This window comes from Hylobates moloch, unplaced genomic scaffold, assembly GCF_009828535.3.
Source record: "Hylobates moloch isolate HMO894 unplaced genomic scaffold, HMol_V3 SCAFFOLD_2, whole genome shotgun sequence".
Lineage (NCBI taxonomy): Eukaryota > Metazoa > Chordata > Mammalia > Primates > Hylobatidae > Hylobates > Hylobates moloch.
The window spans coordinates 19,227,918-19,250,504 of record NW_026652277.1 but is presented as its reverse complement, the minus strand read 5'-3'; the positions used below and the strand labels follow the sequence as shown (position 1 = coordinate 19,250,504).

The 22,587-nt window shown below is 36.4% G+C and overlaps 1 protein-coding gene across 1 annotated transcript in view; it reads right to left on the bottom strand.

Annotated features, from left to right (window-relative positions):
* MALRD1 (MAM and LDL receptor class A domain containing 1) overlaps nucleotides 1-22,587 on the bottom strand; it is a 695,880-nt gene that overhangs the window by 168,075 nt on the left and 505,218 nt on the right. The gene's annotated exons all lie outside the window — the stretch shown is intronic.

Sequence of the window (22,587 nt, the reverse complement as noted above, 5' to 3'; positions counted from 1 at the left end):
TTTTTAATCTTCAATCCTACATGCTCTTGTCAAATTCATTTTCCTTCCATTCTCTTCCTACTCTACTTCTCAAAAACCACACCATGACTTTCCTTCCCCCATGTCATGAGCATTAAACTCTCTAATACGTGTCAACACATCTTACCCCGTTATTTGACCCTACCACTAGTCCCAATTAATTCTGGTCAACTTTACTAACTCACTATTTATTTCAATGCAATTTCTGGCCAGTTTGTAGGTTATTTCATTAGTAACATGTATTTATAATACCTCCAGTTTATTAAATTGAATAATTACATGTTATGTCAAGTGTTTCCATAGCAACTGTGGCCAATGGGAAAACTAGGAGTATTACTTAAGAACTCATAATATTGTTTATTCATTATGTCTAATGGGAAACCCACTAACAACTGAAATTATAGCACATATTTCTATCCTTCAATAGAAATGATATTATTGTATTCTGAGGGTTTCTTTGTGATAACTCTCAGCAAAATATTTATTTATTTATTTATTTATTTTTTATTTATTTTATTTTATTTTTTTTAATTATACTTTAGGTTTTAGGGTACATGTGCACAATGTGCAGGTTTGTTACATATGTATCCATGTGCCATGTTGATTTCCTGCACCCATTAGCTCGTCATTTAGCATTAGGTATATATTTTTAATAACTTTTAAATGTTGATAATTTTGAAAAACCTCAATGGCTAACTTCCTTGAAAAATAATTAATTCTAATGCCATTTGTTTCTAATTTTACATTTATTAAACATACTTAACTAAAACGGCAACTCATATCACAGTAATAATTATTTGAAATAGCTTTCTAAAAATTAACTGCTGGATGAATTTGGCTATTGCTATTTTAATATTTTTTAAATTTTAGTCAAACACAGACCCAGTAATATATTAACTGTCAACATTTTATAACATAAAGTAATAATTTTAGCATAATTTTTGTCATAAAATACAGATTCCAAGAATATACAAAAATATTAAAGTATACTTGAGTTTATGTTATCATCAAGGTTATATGTAAAGGTTATATTATGATCAAAGCTACTGCTTATAATGTAGAACATTAAAAACTTAAAGAGAACTTGTTGAATTTAAACAGACAGACCAAAATCAGGTCATCTAAATATAACTATTATACTATTATCAAATTAAATCTATATTAAATGTTTTGATGAAGACACTCCTCAGCATTTCTTTTTAATGAAGACTCCTTTGAAGGAAAACATTCAACAACAGATATGAAGAGGTAATAGAAAATATGAGTGTTAATTGTTAAGTTCCAGAATAGATGGTGTATTAAGCCACGAATGCATTTCTATAAAGGAATACCTGAGACTGGGTGATACTTAAGAAAAGAGGTTTAACTGTCTCATGGTTCTGCAGACTCTCCAGGAAGCATGGCACCAGCAACTGCTTCTGGGGAGGCTTCAAGAAGCTTTTTCTCATGACAGAAGGCCAACTGGGAGCAGGCACATTACATGGGGAAAGCAGGAAAAACAGAGAGAGTGCCGGAGGCGTGCAGTGTGCCACACTTTACAACAACCCGATTTTGTGAGAACTCACTATCAGCCATGAGAGATCCACACCCAAGACCCCACCAGGCCCCACCTCCAACATTGGGGATTACATCTTAATATGATTTGGAGGGGACATCCAAACTATATCAGATGTGTATTAGAGACCATCTACTTTAACAATGTCCATGTATCTAGGTTGGCCAGATAAGGCTTTGAAAGAAAATGATTAGGACTTTTTCCCGAAGTTCCTCTCCTGCAGTATCCAGACACTCCTGGTGCCTGCAATGTTGAACGAAGGTCACTGGCACTGACTTGTAGTCTCTGAGTGAAATCCTTTGGCTATCAGAAACACTGCATGCATTTCACTAGGTATGTAGCTTATTAAAACCAGTGTGTGAAATGCATCAGTGAGAGGACAATATGACATTTCTTGGCCCCAGCTACACTCAGCTGTTCTAATAGGGGTCTGCTCTTTAGTTACCACTGATAAGGCAAAGCAATGAACTGAGTTACTGCTTAATCATTAGAAGTGCAAAGTGTCCTATGGGTTAGTTTGAAAACACTCAAATAATATATAAGAAGAAAGAAAAAAATCTAAAGTCATAGGAAAATTTCCCTTGCAGAGAAGAGGTTATAGGTTTTAAGGTAAGTTGATACAGGATGGACATAACAACAATGCTACTGATATTAATGAAAATTTAGCTCATTCCCATATTTTCTGTCATGTCCCCTAAGTGATGTATGAGTGTTGGGTAAGACCAATTAACTGCCGTCTATAGCTTCAGAATTACAGATATATAGAGAGATCGAACAATGCAGTAACTATATACAGTACAGACTTGCAGTCTCTGGTCCAGCATATAAGGAACTGGAAATCATTGATCCAGTCTTCACACACACAAAAAAAGGCTGAATAAACTGAAAATCAACAACTATTTTTAGATCCATTAGAGCAGTGATCCCCAGTCTTTTTGGCACCAGGGACCCTTTCGTGGAAGACAATTTTTTCCACGGATGAGGTGCCAGGGAAAATGGCTTTGTAATGAAACTGCTCCACCTCAGATCATCAGGCATTAGTTAGATTCTCATGAGGAGCACACAATCTAGGTCCCTCACATGCACAGGTCACAATAGGGTTCATGCTTCTATGGGAATCTAACGCTTCTGCCACTGATCTGACAGGAGGTGGAGCTCAGAAGTTAATGTTCACTCACCTGCCCCTCACCTTCTGCTGTGCAACCTAGTTCCTAATAGGCCATGGGCCTGGAGCTTGGATACCCCTGCATTAGAGAATTGAGGTCACAGGACAAACTGCTGTCCCTAAAACTGAAGAAAGAGAGAGGGGGACACATTGAACCACAATGTACTAGAACAGAAGCCCAGGGAAAGGCAGTCCTGCAGGAACTAAGACAAGGGTGGAAAATCCTCAACTATAATTGATCAACTGCTGGAGGCTCAGTGTGAACAAGTTTGAAAGTTAAATACTCTGAGTGTTGAGGGGAGGAACTCTTTTGAGGACACCCACAGTTTCATGAGTCTTACTTCCAGAAGTCTCATCAAGTTCTTTCTTTATTTATTTATTTATGACAGAGTCTCGCTCTGTTGCCCAGGCTGGAGTGCAGTGGTGCGATCTTGGCTCACTACAAACTCCGCCTTCTGGGTTCAAGCAATTCTCTGCCTCAGCCTCCCAAGTAGATGACATTACAGGCGCCCGCCACCACACCTGGCTAATTTTTATATTTTTAGTAGAGATGGGGTTTCACCATCTTGGCCAGGCTGGTCTTGACCTCCTGACTTTGTGATCCACCCGCCTTGGCCTCCCAAAGTGCTGGGATTACAGGCATGAGCCACCGTGCCCAGCCTCATCAAGTTCTTATAACGAAGATCAGAGGAACATTCCCGCCTGTTTCTGGTAGGAGGGGGGAAATAGCTATTTTGAAACATATGGAGAACATTCTGTTCTTGCCAATGAGGCCTGCCTTAAGGCAAACTATTTAAAGAGAGTTTAACTGACTGGAGCGGACCACAGCCTAACAAAAGTATGGAAGGGAAAATATAAAATCCATCCCCTCTAGTTCTCCATGGGGGAGAAGGGAAATAACCGGTTCCAGGCATTCCAGCCTTCTTGTTTCATCCAAGGAGAAAAAAGAAGAAAAAAAATGCTGAGAGTCAATTGTAAAGGACACAACTCAGGGCGCAGTCTCACTAAAAGACTGAGACCTCATCATAACCCCATTTAAAAATTTCTTCTATTCACAAATTACCCGGTCAAAGGCATTGTTACAGCAGCCCAAATGGACTGATACAGCATTATATAATGTTCAAGAGACATAACAATCATTTATGTGTGTGCACCTAACAACAGAGCATCATTTCAGGCAAAAGCTCACAGAATTGCAAAGGGAAATACTTGCCAATTTACTAATGAATTTACTATTATAGTTAAAGATGCCAAGATTCCTCTCTCAGTAATTGGCAGATCAGAGGGCAGCAAACCAGTCAGGCAGTAGTTGAACTTAACAGCATCAATCAACTGGGTCTAATTTACATTTATAAAGTACTTCACCCAGAAAGAGCAGAATACACACTCTTCTCGAGCTCACACAGAACATTCATGAAGACTGACAACATTCTGAGCTATTAAACAAACTAGCAAATTTAAAAGAATAGAAATCATACAATGTATGCTCTTAGAACACAATGGAATTAAACTAGAAGTCAATAACAGGGAGATAGCTGAAAAATCCTGTTTGATATTATACGACACAATTTTCTTTTTATTATAAATTATTTTATTTTTATTTCTCAAATGCCCGATTCCCAAATTGGCATTAGATATATTAGATAGATTTTTGATTATGCATAGTCAGGAAATTATTTTTATTTTTTCCTTTAGTATGATTATCTTTTTATTATACTTTAAGTTTTGGGATACATGTGCAGAACCTGCAGGTTTGTTACATAGGTATACACGTGCCATGGTGGTTTGCTGTACCCATCAACCCGTTATCTACATTAGGTATTTCTCCTAATGCTATCCTTCCCCTATCTCCCACCCCGACAGGCCCCAGTGTGTGATGTTCCCCTCCCTGTGTCCATGTGTTCTCGTTGTTCAACTCCCACTTATAAGTGAGAACATGCACTGTTTGGTTTTCTGTTCCTGTGTTAGTTTGCTGAGAATGATGGTTTCCAGCTTCATCCATGTCCCTTCAAAAGACTCATCCTTTTTTATGGCTACATAGTATTCTATGGTGTATATGTGCCACATTTTCTTTATCTAGTCTATCATTGATGGGCATTCGGGTTGGTTCCAAGTCTTTGCTATTGTGAACAGTGCTGCAATAAACATACATGTGCATGTGTCTTTATTTATTTATTATTTTATTTTATTTTTTAAGATGGAGTCTCACTCTGTCACCAGGCTGGAGAGTGCAGTGGTGCAATCTTGGCTCACTGCAACCTCCACCTCCTGGGTTCAAGTGATTCTCCTGCCTCAGCCTCCCAAGTAGCTGGGACTACAGGTACCCGCCACCATGCCCGGATAATTTTTTGTATTTTTAGTAGAGACAGTGTTTCACCATGTTTACCAGGATGGCCTCGATCTCTTGACCTTGTGATCCACCCACCTCAGCCTCCCAAAGTGCTGGGATTGTAGGCGTGAGCTACAGCGCCCAGCCATGCATGTGTCTTTAAAGTAGAATGATTTATAATCCTTTGAGTATATACCCAGTAATGGGATGGCTGGCTCAAATAGTATTTATGGTTCTAGATCCTTGAGGAATTGCCACACTGTCTTCCACAATGGTTGAACTAATTTACACTCCTAACAACAGTGCGAAAGCATTCCTATTTCTCCAGATCCTTTCCAGCATCTGTTGTTTCCTGACTTTTTAAAGATCACCATTCTGGTGTGAGATGGTATATCATTGTGGTTTTCATTTGCATTTCTCTAATGACCAGTGATGACGAGCTTTTTTTCATATGTTTATTGGCCTCATAAATGTCTTCTTTTGAGAAGTGTCTGTTCACATCCTTCGCCCATGGTTTGATGGGGTTGTTTCTGTTTTTTCTTGTAAATTTGTTTAACTTCCTTGTAGATTCTGGATATTAGCCCTTTGTCAGATGGATAGATTGCAAAAATTTTCTCCCATTCTCTAGGGTGCCTTCACTCTGATAATAGTTTCTTTTGCTTTGCAGAAGTCCTTTAGTTTAATTAGAACCCATTTGTCAATTTTGGCCTTTGTTGCCATTGCTTTTGGTGTTTTAGTCATGAAGTCTTTGACTAGGTGGATTCACAGCCGAATTCTACACAATTTTCAATAACACATAGGTCAACGAAGTTCCAAGAGAAATTTTAAAATATTCTATTTCAATTAAAAATTAAACATAAAATATGGTTAATCAAAGTATATGGGATGAAGTGAAGCAGTGCTTAGAGGAAAATTTTATAGCATTGAATGCATATAGTTTAAAGTAAGAAAGATTAGAAATCAATAAAAAGTTGATTCTTTGAAAAGATTAATAAAATTGCTAAACCTCTAGCCAAGTTAACTGAGAAAAAAAGAGAGAAGACCCAAAGCATTAATATTGAAAATGACAAAAGAACCATCACTACTGATCCCATGAATTTTAAAAGAGTAATGAAAAATATCATCATCATCATTATTATTATTATTACTGAGACAGAGGTTGCTCTGTTGCCCAGGCTGGAGGGCAGTGGTGCTATCTCAGCTCACTGCAACTTCTGCCTCCCAGGTTCAAGCGATTCTCTCACCTCAGCCTCCTGAGTAACTGGGATCACAGGTGCCCACCACCATGCCTGGCTAATTTTTGCGTTTTTAGTAGAGACAGGTTTCACCATGTTGGCCAGGCTGGTCTCGAATCCCTAACCTCAAGTGATCTGCCTGCCTCGGCCTCCCAAAGTGCTGGGATTACAGGTGTGAGTCACCGCACCTAGGCAAAAAATATTATTAACAATATATACCATATATTTGATAATCTAGATGTAATTGACCAATTCCTTGAAAGGCACATCTACTGAAATTCACACAAGAAAAAACAGATAATCTGACTACACCTATCTCTATTAAAGAAATTCAATCAATTATTAATAACCTTTCAGAACAAAATCATAATATAAAACCAGACAAAAACATTACTAGAAAGGAAAACTACAGACCAATATTTCTTATGAACATAGATGCAAAAATTCTCAAAAAGTATTAGCAAATTAAATTCAACAATGGAAGAAAATAATAATATACCATGATCTGGTAGGATTTATTCCAAGTATGCCAGGCCAGTAAACATCGGAAAATCAATTAATGTAATCCATCATATCAACAAGCTACAGAATAAACATTAAATAATTATATCAATACATGCAGAAAAGAATATGATGAAAAGCAATACCCATTCATGATGACAACTCTTAGGGAACTAGGAATAGAAGGGAACTTCATATTGATAAAGAATATTGATGAAGAACCTATAGCTAATATCATCCTTAATAGTGAAAAACTAGTCATTTTTCTACTAAAATCATGAACAAGCAAGGATGTCTGCTCTCACAACTCCTATTCAACATCATAATGGAAGTCATTGGTAGAATAAAAACAGAAAAAAGGGGAAAAAGTATACTAATTGAGAAGGAAATAAAACTGTTCATAGATGACATGATGGTCTCTGTAGAAAACCAACCAATAGTCAACCAAAAAAATTCCTGGAAGTGAGAAGCAATTAGAGAAAAGTTGCAGGATGCAAGAATAATATGCAAATTTAATATTTTTTTATATAGCAGGAATGAACAATTGGAATTCAAAATTTAAAACAATATAATTTATATTAGCACCAAAAAAGAAATATATATTTATAAATCTAACAAAAAAGTACATGATATATACGAAGAACACTACAAAACTGATGAAAAATCTCAAAGATAGATAAATAGATGTTATTTCATGAGGAAGACTCAATATTGTCAAGATGTAAGTTCTTCCCAACTTGATTTATAGATTCAATCAATCCTAGTAAAAGTCCTAGCAAGTTATTTTGAGGATACTGAGAGGCTCACTTGGAATTTAAAAAGGAAAGTCAAAGACTCCGAATAACCAACCCAAGTTTAAAGGAGAAGAAAAATGTCAGATAACTGACACTACCAGACTTTAGACATAATATAAGGCTATAGTAACAAAGACAATGTAGTATTTGTGAAAGAATAGACACATTGATAATGGAATAGAATAGAGAGCCCAGAAACAGACTCACACAAATATAAGTAACTGATATTTGACAAGGAATCAAAGGCAATCTAATGCAGAAAGGATAATGCGGAACAACTACACCCACAAACAAACAAACAAACAAACAAAAAGAATCTAGACACAGAGTATACATGTGTTACCAAAATTAACTCAAAATTGTTCATTGAATTAAAAGTCAACTGAGAACTATAAAACTTGTAGAAGATAACATAGGGGAAAATCTAGTGGCTTTGGGTGTTGCAATGACTTTTTACATAATATTGCCAAAACCAGGAACCATAAATGGGAAATTGGTAAGTTGGACTTTGTTAAATTAAAAACTTCTGCATAAATGACACTTAGGAGAATGAAAAGACAAGCTAGAGACCAAAGAAAATATTCTAAAACATATATCTGATAAGGCCTGGTATTCAAAATATATAAAGAACTTTAAAAACTCAAAAATAAGAAAATAAACAACCAGATGAGAAAAATGGATGAAACATCTGAATAGAAACCTCCCTAAAGAATTTATTCAAATGGCTAATGGCATATAGAAAATACTCATACTCATTTGTTATCAGGGATTTTCAAATTAAAACAAAAATGAGATGCCACTAAACATCTTTTAAAATGGCTATTTCCAAATCACTGACATCATCAAACTCTCCCGAGGATATGCAGCAACAGGAACTCTCATTCACTATGAAACATTAGAAGATAACATAGGAGGTTATCTTCTGGTGGGAATGCAAACTGGTATAGCCACTTTGTCAAGACAGTTTGGCAGGTTCTTAGAAAACTAAACATACTCTTGCCATGTGAACCAGCAACTGTACTACTTGATATTCACCCAGATGTGCTGAATGTTTATGTCTACACTAAATGTGCATGAGATTGTTTATAGCAACTTTATAATTGCCAAAACTTGGAAGCAACCAACAGGTCTTGGAACCGATGAATAAACGAACTCTGGCACATCCATAGTATGGAATCTTATTTGATAATAAGTAAATGAGGTATCAAGCCTTGAAAAGACAGAGAAGGAACTTACATGTATATTTTTAAGTGAAATAAGTCAATCTGAAAAGGGTAGTTACTGTATGATTCCAACTAAGTGAATTCATGCAAAAGGTAAAACTATGGAGACAGTAAAAAAAAAAGACCAATAGTTACTAGGGTTTTGGGGGGAGAGAGGGATAAATAGGTGGAGCAAAGGGGAATTTTAGGGCAGTGAAACTATTCTGCATGATACTATGGACATAGGTCAGACATTTGTCAAAATACATGAAATGTGCAACCCAGAGTGAGCCCTAATGTAAACTGTAAACTTTAAGGATAATGCCTCGATATTGGCTCATCAATTGTAACTAATGTACCACACTAATGGAAGACGTTAATGATGGATGAAAACTGGGTGGGACAAGGGGAAGTTGAGAGGGATTATATTATATGAAAACTGTTTGTTCTTTCCATTCAGTTTTCCTATAAACCTAAAACTGCTGCAATAATAAAGCTGTTTAATGTTTAAAAGTAAATTTTAAAAATACACAGTACAGAAATGATAGTGCTGGTGAGGGAATTTTCCTTATTTGCTTTGGTTTACTGAGTTGCCGTAGTTGGAAAAACACAAATGTCTCATCAATTTTAATGCCAATTAAAGAAATTATTAAAATAATCACTTGTCCCATTAATACATTTAGTCATCCTCCTTTTCTCTCTCTGTCATGCTTTCTATCTCTAATTTTGGACTTTAAAATAAATCACTAGCATACCATCATTAACCTTGCCAACATCAACTACTTTCCCCATCTCAATCTTTAGAGACCAAACATCTTTGCCTAATTAGAGGCAAGAATGATCGAAGTACCAGGTACATTAATCTATCAAAGGGGGCACTTTAGAATTAATTTAGTAATAGTTTTCTAGAACTGGCTACCACAAACACATTGTAGGAATGTCTTTAAAATGGTGTAGAAGTTTTCTCAAGCTCTGTCTCCCCTACACATTTCCTCTGTATCTTCTCACTACTGTTTGCCTCCTTATGCTCTAGCATAAGGTTACGTTGCCAACCCCCTTAAATGCTGGAAACACTCTTGACTTATGGCTTCACATGACTTTTTCTCTGTTTGAAATGTTTTCCTTCTGATACCCATATTTGCATGGCCCACCTCCCCACTTCCTTCAAATATTTGCTCAAAGTTACATTCTTAATGAAGCCTACTCTGACCACCACGGTTGTAAAAATGAAGTCCTACCCAGCTTTCCCAACCCTCCTACACTACTTTACTTTTGATGGGGTTTAGATGTTTGTCCCCTCCAAATCTCATGTTGAAATGTGATCCCCAATGTTAAAGGTGAGCCTGGTAGGAGGTGTTTGGGTCATGGGAGCAAATCCCTCATGAATGGTTTGATACCTCTTCTGAGTAATAAGTGAGTTCTTGCTGGTTGTTTAAAGAAGCCTGGCCACATGAGCTCAACATCACTGATCATTAAAGAAATTCAAATCAAAACCACAATGAGATACCATCTCATGCCAGTCAGAATGGCGATTATTAAAATGTCGAGAAACAACAGATGCTGGAGAGGCTGTGGAGAAATAGGAATGCTTTTACACTGTTGTTAGGAATGTAAATTAGTTCAACCATTGAGTAAGACAGTGTGGCGATTCCTCAAAGATCCAGAACCAGAAATACCATTTGACCCAGCAATCCCATTACTGGGTATATACCCAAAGGAATATAAATCATTCTATTACAAAGATAAATGCATGCATATGTACACTGCACTATTCACAGTAGCAAAGAAATAGAATCAACCCAAATGCCCATCAATGACAGACTGGATAAAGAAAATGTGGTACAAAAAATGTGGTACATATACACCATAGAATGCTATGCAGCCGTAAAAAGGAACAAGATCATGTCCTCTGCAGGGACATAAATGGAGCTGGAAGCCATTATCTTCAGCATGCTAACACAGGAACAGAAAACGAAACACTGCATATTCTCACTTATAAGTGGGAGCTGAACAATGAGAACACACGGACACAAAGAATGGAACAACACACACTGGGGCCTGTGGTGGGTGGGGTTGGGGAGGGAGAGCATTAGAAAAAATAGCTAATGCATGCTGGGCTTGATACTTAGGTTATGGGTTGATAGGTGCAGCAAACTACCATGGTACACATTTACCTATATAACAAAGCTGCACATCCTGCGCATGTACCCTGGAACTTAAAATAAAATTTTAAATTAATAAAAAAAGAACAAGCGTGGCACCTCCTCCTCCCTCCACCTCTTGCTCCTGCTCTCAGCATGTGACATTGCCTGCTACCCCTTCGCCTTCTACAATGATTGGAAACTTCCTGAGTCCTCACCAGAAGCAGATGCTGGAATCCAGCTTCCGGTAGAACCTACAGAACTGTGAGCCAAAACAAACCTCCTTACTTTATAAATTACTCAACTTCAAGTATTTCTTCTTAGCAACACAAGTGGACTAATACAACTTTGTTCCATAATCCTTAAAGATACTACCCAACCTACTTATTACATCTGCTTACTGCCTGTTTCTTTCACTATAATATAAATGCTATAAAGGCAGGGGATTTTTGTATGTTTTGCTTATTTATGTACCCTAAATGCCTAGAGCACTGCCAGGCACATAATAGGTGCTCAACAAATATTTGCTAAAGAATGAAAGAATGGGAAAGTTAAGGATTTAAGAACTTTAGAGTTAGAAAGGATCTTGGAGATCTTCTAGTCTCAAACTTCCTAGGAGACCAGAGAGAATAAGGGACGTGCCTATGTTACTCACCATCAATAATGGAAGTAGAGTAGAATCTCACGTGTATCACTGTGTAATTGCTGCCATATCACAACACCATGTATGCTATCTCCATCTAGTTTAGAATATTTTCATCATCTATTTATTACAGGGAGAATAATTTAAATACATACGCTCAGAGCTGAGATATATTACTGATAAATCAGGTAATAAAATTTACTTGATCAATGGAATTTTGAAATAGATTTGATTTTATTCATCAGTTTCTGAATAACAAAAAGCCTCAGGCTTTAATTTAAATAGGGGATTTAACACTAGAAATCAGAGAATTTAGTCATGAAAAGTATAAAATTTTTTAAAACACAGTACAAGCTGTTGAAATGATAAATGGATTTTTTAAAATGATGTAACAAAATATTTTTATATTTTGACATATTGGTTATTAGCCAGAAAAAATAACACAACCAAATGTCTTGACTTAAAATGTATTGATGAGATACATGAAAAATTCAATATATACATCTATCCATACATATATACAGAAAATTATTTTTAAATATTTTCCTACTGATAAGAAATTTTAAATTGGGAATTTGGTGAGTGTTTTCCCTGTCCAACCATAGAGCCCAATTGTTTACTTTTTTAGTTATTTAACAGTTTTTTGAGGGCTGCACCTTTAAATTCCCAGATTGTCAATAACCATGTACAGTATATGGAATAAGGTGAACATGAGTGCATGTATAAATAAAATAGTCCTCTTAGGACTTTTAAACATTCATTTCTAGTAGGAGAGTATCTAGAAATCACCATCTACAAGTCATAATTAGGTTGCATGGCTACCATAGTTTTTTCCATTTATGTATTATATAAATAAACACTTGCATATTAAAATTTGTTTTCTTCCAGGGACGAGTACAGTATAATGTATCTACACTTAGATCAAACTGTTATAACATATTTATCAGAAAATAATGCTGTGGACGATAGCTTGAACATGTGGACTGGAGGCAACATGGAGAAGGAAAGCAGGAGAGCAGAACTTGATTTTTATTGTGTATAAGTTATTATAGTGTAACTACTAATGCTTTACAAAAGCAAACACTGAACAAAAGAAAAACAAAATAATTTTTTTCTTTTGAAATTAAAAAAATATTTCTACGATAATCAATTCATCAACTTATATAAAAGACAAATCCATCTACTTACAAAAAACAGGATTATTCAGGTACTGTTGTGAGAGGTAGTAGTGTTCTTACCATGTTTACAAATAAGGATACAGAGACACACACACACACAAAAATTCAAAACATCAACAAAACCAGGAGCTGGCACTTTGAAAAAAATTAATAAAGTAGGTAGACTGCTAGCTAGACTAATAAAGAAGAAAAGAGAGAAGATTCAAATAAATGCAATCAGAAATGATAAGGGTAATACTACTACTAACTCCATAGAAATATAAACAACCATCAGAGAATATTATAAATACCTCTATGCACATGAACTAGGAAATGTAGAAGAAACTGATAAATTTCTGGACATATACACCCTGAAATTGAATCCCTAAACAGGCCAATAATGAGTTCTGAAATTGAAGCAGTAATAAATAGCCTACCAACCAAAAAATCCTAGGATCAGATTAATTCACGGCTGAATTCTACCAGATGTACAAAGAATAGCTGGTACCATTCCTATGGAAATGATACAAAAAAAATTGAAAAGGAGGGACTCCTCTCTAACTCATTCTATGAGTCCAGCATCATCCTGATACCAAAACCTGGCAGAGATAAAACAAAAAAAAAGAAAATTTTAGGCCAATATCTTTGATGAACATGAATGCAAAAATCCTCAAAAAAAAAAAAAATACTGGCAAACTAATCTAGCAGCACATCAAAAAGTGTATTTACCACAATCAAGTAGCCTTCATCCCTAGGATGCAAGGTTCACTCAACATACAGAAATCGATAAATGTGATTCATCACATAAACAAAACTAAAGACAAAAACCACATGATTATCTCAATAGATGCGGAAAGGCTTTTGTTGAAATTCAGCATCCATTCAGGTTAAAAACTCTCAATAAACTAGATATTGAAGGAATATACCTCAAAATAAGAGCCAACAGGACAAACCCACAGCCAATATTATACTCAATGAGCAAAAGCTAGAAGCATTCCACTTTCAAGAAAAGGATGCACTCTCTCACCACTCCTATTCAACACAGTACTGAAAGTCCAGGCCAGGGCAATTGGGAAAGATAAAGAAATAAAGTGCTTCCAAAAAGGAAGACAGAAAGTTAAATTACCCCGTTTGCAGGCGACATGATCCTATATCTAGAAAACCCCATTGTCTCTGCGCAAAAGCTTCTTAAGCTGATAAGCAACTTCAGTAAAGTCTCAAGATACAAAATCAACATACAAAAATCAGTAGCGTTCCTATATACCAGCAACAGTCAAGCCGAGAGCTGAGCCAGGAATAAAATCCCATTCACAATGGCAACAAATGAATAAAATATCTAGGAATACAGTGAACCGGGGAGGTGAAAGATCTCTACAATGAAAATTACAAGACAGTGCTGAAAAATATCAGAGATGACACAAATATCAGAGACGATGGGAGGAAATATTTGCATACTGTGCATCTTATAAAGGTCTAATATCCAGTACCTCTAAAGAACTTAAGTTTATAGGGACAAAAACAATCATATTAAAAATGGGCAAAGGATATGAACAGACACTTTTCAAAAGACCTATATGCAGCCAACAATCATATGAAAAAAAAGCTCAATCACTGATCTTTACAGAAATGCAAATCAAAACCACAATGAGATATCATCTCACACCAGTCAGAATGGCTATTATTAAAAAGGCAAAAAATAACAGATGCTGGCAAGGTTGTGGAGAAAAAGGAACACTTATATTGTGGAAGACAGTGTGGTGATTCCTCAAAAACCTAGAAACAGAACTAGCATTTTACCTAGCAATCCCATTATGGGGTACATACCTCCCAAAATATAAATCATTCTAGTATAAAGACATACACATAGGTATGTATGTTCATTGCAGCACTATCAATGGTAGCGAAGACACGGAATCAACCTAAATCCCTATTAGTGATAAGGGATAAGGAAAATGTGGTACATACACACCATGGAATACTATGCAGCCATTAAAAGAATGAGATCATGTCCTGTGCAGGGACACGGATGGAGCCAGAAGCCATTATCCTCAGGAAACTAAGGCTGGGACAGAAAACCAAATACCACATGTTCTCACATTTAAGTGGGAGCTAAATCATGAGAACATGTGGACACATAGAGGGGAACCCACACACACACTGGAGCCTATCGGAGGGTGGAGGTTGGAAGGAGATAGAGGATCAGGAAAAATAATTAATGGGTACTAGTTATTTGGCTTCATACATAGATGATGAAATAATAAAACAAAAAGCCCATGACACATGTTTATCTATGTAACAAACCTGCACATGTACCCCTGAACTTAAAATTAAAAAGTTTAAAAACATAATTACTTTGTTACACTAGAACTTCACCACAATTTCTGGGTTTGGATGTCACTGAATTATAAATAATCTAGGGCATGTTATAAAGAATGTACCATAGGCAATTAGGGGAGTGGGTAATTATAAAAAATAAATCTTAGAACAATCAGAATTAGGATGAAATAACAATCTACAATTCAGCTGAGTCATTAAAGACTGAGGAAATAGATCACTCTTGTCTTTTTTTCACCTTTCTTTCTTAAGATGAAGACCAAGAATCCCACAGTTTTCTTTCTAACACCTCAAAGCAAATTAAATGGGTTTATATATATGAAATACTTTTTCAAACTATAAAGGAATGTCCAAAATTGGTTGGTGATTATTTGTGATATAGGGAGGCATTTCTGTTAATCTCTATTATATTTCAAAAGCATAAAACTTTCCCCCAATGTTTAACCTATTAGCCAGAAGGCTGAGCAATGTAATAGTTAGGAATTAGGACCCAGATTCCAATCCTGTCTCTGCCCAGATTAATTGATTGTTTTAGGCCAAGTTATATAATCTCTTTAAATTTCAGTTTCCACCGCTATTAAATAAAATGACATTAATAAGCAGAGCTCAAAGATATTGCAGGTTCAGTTCCAGACTACTGCAATAAAGCTAATATTGCAATAATGTGAGTCATACAAATGTTTTGGTTTCTCAGTGCATATAACAGTTATGTTTACACTATACTACAGTCAGTTAAGTGTGCAACAGCATTATGCCTACAAAAAGCAATGTATATACCTTAACTTAAAATATATTATTGCTAAAATATGCTAATGACCATCTCAGCCTTCAAGTCATAATCTTGCTGGCGAAGAGCCTTGCTTTGTTGAGCTGCTCACTGATTAGGGTGCTCATTGCTGAAGGTTGGAGTGGCTGGGGCAATTTCTTAAAATAAGACAATAAGTTTGCTGCATGATTGACTCTTCCTTGCTCAAAAGATTTCTCTGTAGCAAATGACGCTATTTGATAGCATTTTACCCACAGTAAACTTCTTTCAAAATTGGAGTCAATCCTCTCAAACCCTGTTGCTGCTTTATCAAGCACTGTGTCAGCACTTTCTGCTTCACTTTGCACTTTTATGTTAGGAAGATGGCTTATTCTCTTAAACTTCATGAACTAACCATCCTCTACTGCTTCCAACTTTTCTTCCACAGCTTCCTCACTTCTCTCAGCCTTCATAAAACTGAAGAGAGTTGGGTCTTGCTCTGGATTAGGCTTTGGCTTAAGGGAATTTTGCAGCTCGTCTGATCTTCTATCCAGACCACTTAAACTTTCTCCATATTAGCACGAAGGCTGTTTTGCTTCGTTATCATGTGTGTGTTCACTGGAGTAGCATTTTTAACTTCCTTCACGAACTTTACCCTTGTATCCCCAACTTGACTAGCTGTTTGGAGCAAGAGGTCTAGCTTTCAGCCTACCTCAACTTTCGACATGCTTTCCTCACTAAGCTTAATCATTTCTAGCTTTTGATTTAAAATGAGACAATTGCTGTTCTTCCTTTCGCTTGAACACTTAAAGACCATTGGCCTTTAAGGGTCGGCCTAATTTCAATGTGGTCTTGTCTCAGGAAATAGGAAGGCCCAAAGAGAGGGAGAGAGACAAGGGATCCACAGGTCAATCTAGCAGTCAGAACACACACACTATTTATCAATTATATTCACCATTTTATATTACAGTTCATAACACCTCAGAAAAAAATACAATAGTAGCATCAAAGATCACTGATCACAGATCACCATAAGAAATATAATGAAGCCGGGCATGGTGACAATTTTAATAAGTCATAGAGCTGTTAGGGAGGATGATTCAGGCCAGTCATATCTTGCCAAAGATCTACTTTTACTTGGGTGATGGGTAAGTTAGAAGCATGTAATTAATTTTCATTCATAATAGATAAATAATTTAATAGGCAAAAAAATTATGTCCACTTTAGAAAAAAAGGCACAGCAATTAAAACTTATAAACACTGGGAATAAGGAAGAACAAAGAAAATCTAACCAACCCATCAAAAGACTCAAGTAGGCCGGGCGTGGTGGTTCACGCCTGTAATCCCGGCACTTTGGGAGGCAGAGGGGGGCAGATCACCTGAGGTCAGGAGTTCAAGATCAGTCTGACCAATATGTTGAAACCCCATCTCTACTAAAAATACAAAATTAGTGAGGGGTGGTGGTGCATGCCTGTAATCCCAGCTACTTGAGAGGCTGAGGCAGGAGAATTGCCTGAACTGGGAGGTGGAGTTTGCAGTGAAGTATATATACATCTGTGAAGTTCAGTAAAATGGAGTACAATAAAATGAAGTGTGCTGTAGCTCCCTGATAGATCTGTTATTAGGTTTAAATGTAAGTGAAGTATGTCAATTCAGTACCAACACTAAGCACATTTTATTACTATTGCTATTACATATCATATATATATCTTATGGTGGAAAAAAGGAGCTAATATAGAAGGATAAGTCATGTCATGTTAATGAGAGTGGTAACTGGGAAATTTAATTATGAGAAGCTGGCATTCTTTGTGGGATTAAAAAAATAATAATTTCAGATGTAGTTTTAGGTTTTTCAGATTTTTTTTTAAAGCATTGCTAAGGTCCTTGCAAATAAGGAGGATGAGAAGCAGAGAGCTTTAGAAATTTCTGAGTTTCTAATCCTTAGTGACTTGCAAAGCTGGGTGTTGGACACAGGTTTCCTGTGTTCCAGTCGGGCAGTCTTTCTTGCACCTCACTTGGTTTGTAATAAACATCACTGAATGTCTCACAGGAGGAAGAACTGAAAAAACTTATAGCTACTATGCATGTGGAAGTTGAAATGACTGATTTGTATTTAGCTCTTTTGTATAAAGCACCGAGAAAATGCCTTTTCTTAGCAAAATGACCCACGTAGCATTTAATGTTAGTTAGCCCAACACTTACAGGCTTTTGTCTCAATGAACAATATCACCGCACAGAGCACCTTCAGCATGCCTTCAAAACACCTTCCCTCACATTGAAAGAAAATTTACACTGCAAGATCGCAAATAGGGAAAAAAAATGAATTTCTGAACTGAATTACTGTTCTTTTAGTAGGTTCTTCAAAAGTTGTAAATATTTAGAAAAATCATTTCTGGTTCTGATGGCTAACTGAAAACACACACTTACCTACACTCTCCAAAAATGTTCCACTGGAAAGACAGGAAAAACACTGACACAAATCCACAGAAGCACTGGAAAATCAGGATCACAGGTACCAGCTTACAAAAATAGTTAGGACTTTCTGGAAATTTTAAATCAAATGGAAACTGTTTGATGAAAACACATAAACAGAACTGAGGCATTTTCAAACACCTACAGGTAAAAGAAAAGATCAGTATCAATGACAAAAATGTGAACTGTTCCAGCCCAATTCTGGAATAACTCAAAGGGACAAAGACCAAAGAGAAGAAGCTGTGTATATGTCACCATCTGGTAATTAATCCAAGGACTCCAGAAGAGCCAGGTTGATTCCTTGGGTTAGGAGTTGCTGATTCTAGCATTCGTACCCAGAACAGACAAGATGGGTAAATATTGCTGAAATGGAGCTCTGACACAGGAGTTCCCAAGAGTTTGTACTGAGACCAGAGAAATGATGCAATGTCCCTTATGACTGCCATAAAAATACATGTACCTCCTTCAACACATAAACAAGCTAACAATACATCATAAACATAAACACACTAGAAAACAGCTAGTCCTTTACATCAGAGCAATATGAAACCAGAGATCCTGAATCAGAATGCATATTCACTGTTAGGGGAAGGGAATTTCTTACTTGGTCTGAGAAGATAAAGCACACATAGTAATATTATTCAATCTAGACTCATCTATCTATAGAAATAGAACACTAATACTAAGTAACCAGACAGTTGTGAAAAACTGTAAAATAGAGACTCTACATTAAACAGAAAACTGAACACCATGGGGAAGACAGTTAATAGAACCAATGGGAAAATAAAGAAAGAAATATAATTAACTCTCTTGAGAGATTTAGGTGTCAGTCATATCTAACAGGCAAATATGAAGGGGGGAAGCATTCAGAGTTCTTGGAAATTAACAGTATGATTGTAAAAATAAAACCCTCAGAGATAGACTGAGTAGCAAAACTGACCCAGATTAAACACCAAAAAGTGAATTGGAAAACTGAAAGAAGTGATCCTCCAAGACCACAGTGCCAGAGGACTAAAAGCTGAAAACGTTGTGAATTTACGTGAGGAGGTGGTGGGGAAAGGTCCAGAAGTTTGCAGATCTGTCTAATAGTTTTCCTTGAAGGATATAACCAAGCAAATTACAGCTGAAAATCTCCCTAAGGTGACAAATGATGAGGGATCATTAAATTTCCAGGAAAATTTATAGATTCCAGGGAATAAAAAGAACATTTTATTCACATATGGGCACAAGTAGGTAGTGTAAAAATCCTGAAGGAGAAATAATCAGACAGACATCAGTCTTCTAAAAGGTAGGCAGGTACTGGACATTAGCATGCAATGCAGCCACATCTTCAATTATATAAGGAAAAATAATTTCCAACCTAGAAATCTATACCAAACCAATCTTTCCAATATAGACACATGATTGCTTTTTTCAATCAGGAACTCAAAAGATTAGCATTTTCCAGTTATCTGAAATGCATATGAGCAAAACATACTGTTACAAGATTAATGTATTCCCCTAAAGTTCATATGTTGCAGCCCTAAACCACAGAACCTCAGAATGTGACTGTATTTTGAAACAGGGCCTCATTAAGTTATAATGAGGCTGTTAGGATAGGCTCTAATCCAATGTGAATGATGCCCTTATAAAAAGAAAAATTTAGACATAAGAAGAAACATGAGGGATAGATAGGCCTGCATAGAGGACAGTGGAAAGGTGTGAGGACAGTGGAAAGGTGACCAGTGACCAGTCAAGGAAGACGCCTCAGAAGAACCCACACCTGCTGACACCTTCATCTTGGACCTCCAGCCTCCATGATTATAAGGAAACACATTTCTATTGTTGAAGCCACCCAGTCTACGGTATCTTGTTATGGCAACTCTAGCAAGCTAATATGCATATCAAACAAAAAGAATACAATATAGTAGATTGCATAGGCATTAATAAAGAGTGGTGGGCAAAGTTTGCCTACTGCTTGATATTATCATCAAGTAAAATGCATAGTTTTACTTGATGATAATACACTGTGAATTGAAAAACTGAAGAGAGGTCATTGTTATTTTTCTGAATATGATTGACAAGAAGGTACAGAAATGATTTGCACTTTAGTTCCAGACAATTTTAATAAGTCATAGAGCTGTTAGAGAGGATGATTCAGGCCAATCAAATCTGGCCAAAGATCTACTTTCAGTGGGTGGTGGGTAGGTTATTAATTTTCATTCATAATAAATACTTTAATAGACAATAAAAATTGTGCCCACTTCAGGAAAAAAAAAGGCACAGCAATCAAAACTTATAAACACTGGGAATAAGAAGGAACAAAAGAAATCTAGCCAACCCATCTAAAGACTCAAGTAGGCCTGGTGTGGTGACTCACGTCTGTAACCCCAGCACTTTGGGAGGCCTAGGTGGGCAAATCACTTGAGGTCAGGAGTTCAAGACCAGCCTGGCCAAGATGGTGAAACCCATTCTCTACTAAAAATACAAAAATTAGCCAGGTGTGGTGGCAGGCACCTGTACTCCCAGCTACTTGGGAGGCTGAGGCAGGAGAATTGCCTGAGCCCAGGAGGCAGAGGTTGCAGTGTGCCAAGATCACACCATTGCACTCTGGCCTGGGTGACAAGAGCGAGACTCCATCTAAAAAAAAAACAAAGAAACAAAAAAAAAAACACCCAAAACAAAGCAAAAAAGACTCAAGTAGAGGGGAAAAATAAAAAATACAAGTAGAAAACACACAACCAAAAGATCTATATGACAACGAAGCCTTAACCGCAACACATATAAAAATACTGAATTGATTTATTTAAAAAACTAGAAGCTCAAATTGTGTGAAAAAAACACAATTCAGCCAGATACTGTTTATAATAGGCATAACTAAAGCCAAGTAGCATGGAATAATCAAAATAAAGATATATATTGATTTAAAAAGAAGAAGGTGAGGTGAAATTAATTTTAAGTAGAGAGTTTATTTCAGCCAGGCTTGAGGATGGAAACCCAGGAGCATAGATTCCAGTTGCCCTGAATATACACTTCACTTAGCAGCAGTTACAAGTTGATTTGTAAAGGCAAAATTAGGGATAGGGAGCAAGTTGATACAAAGTTGTTTGCCAAGAATTCTCCATTGGTTTGCAGAAATAACAGGGATTAGTGATTGGCTATGCGTTGTTAAGCTACAGTTTAGGTTACAGTGTCTGGTGTGGCATTATTAGGTTAATTTATAGATGGTTGGGGCAATCACAAGCAGTTTAAAGAGATAACTACATAACTCAAAAAGGGGAGTAAGCCTAGTATGGTGGCTCAGGCCTGTAATCTCAGCACTTTGGGATTCTGAGGCAGGAGGATAGCTTGAGCCCAGGAGTTGGAGACCAGCCTAGGAAACATAGTGAGACCCCATCTCTCTCTCTCTCTCAAAAAAAAAAAAAAAAAAAAAAATCAGCCGGGCATGATTTTTACATCTGTAGTCCCAGCTACTTGAGAGGCTGAGGCCAGAGAATTGCTTGATCCTGGGAATCCAAGGCTGCGGTGAGCTGTGATTGCACCACTGTACTCCAGCCTGAATGACAGTACAAGACCCTATCTCAAAAAAAAAAAAAAAAGGAAAAAGAAAAACCCAGGGGAGTAGGGTGTGATTGCTGTCTCAGATTAATGTCTCCCTGGATGTAATAATTAATAGTACTCTTGTAGTACTCAGATAAAAGTTCTTTTATTTTCTTATATGAATCCGACAAAAAATGAAGACAGTGGAACATCCATATTATTAACAAATAGTACAAGATTTCCAGGGAAAGTACAAAGAAGGCTATTTACTGTTGATAAAAGTTGTAATTCCCCAAACAGACATAACTGTCTTGAATCCTTAGGCATTCAACAACATAACTTCGACACATAAAAATCTAAGACAGGTAAAACAAAAAGATAAATAGACACTTTTATAATTGTACTGGAGGCTTCTAAAATACCTTTGTCCTACATTAACAAATTAAGCCAATAACAGTAAGGGTAGAGAGGATTATGGTTTGTCTCTGTATTTCTAACATCTATTTATCTACCTATCTTTGTATTCAACTGAGAAACTATCATTCTTTCACACATTTAAAGAAAATTTACATCTGCATATATAAATTTAACATATGATAGTGGAGGCATCTCCAATTCACGGGAGAGGACAAAGAATTACATCAATGATATTGGAACAATTATACTGCAATTGGAAAAAAACCATCAGGAGAGTCTAACCTCTCACCACACATAAACAAAAATGAATCATAACTATTAAGTAGTTAAAACTAGAAACCAGAATTATATAATTATTAA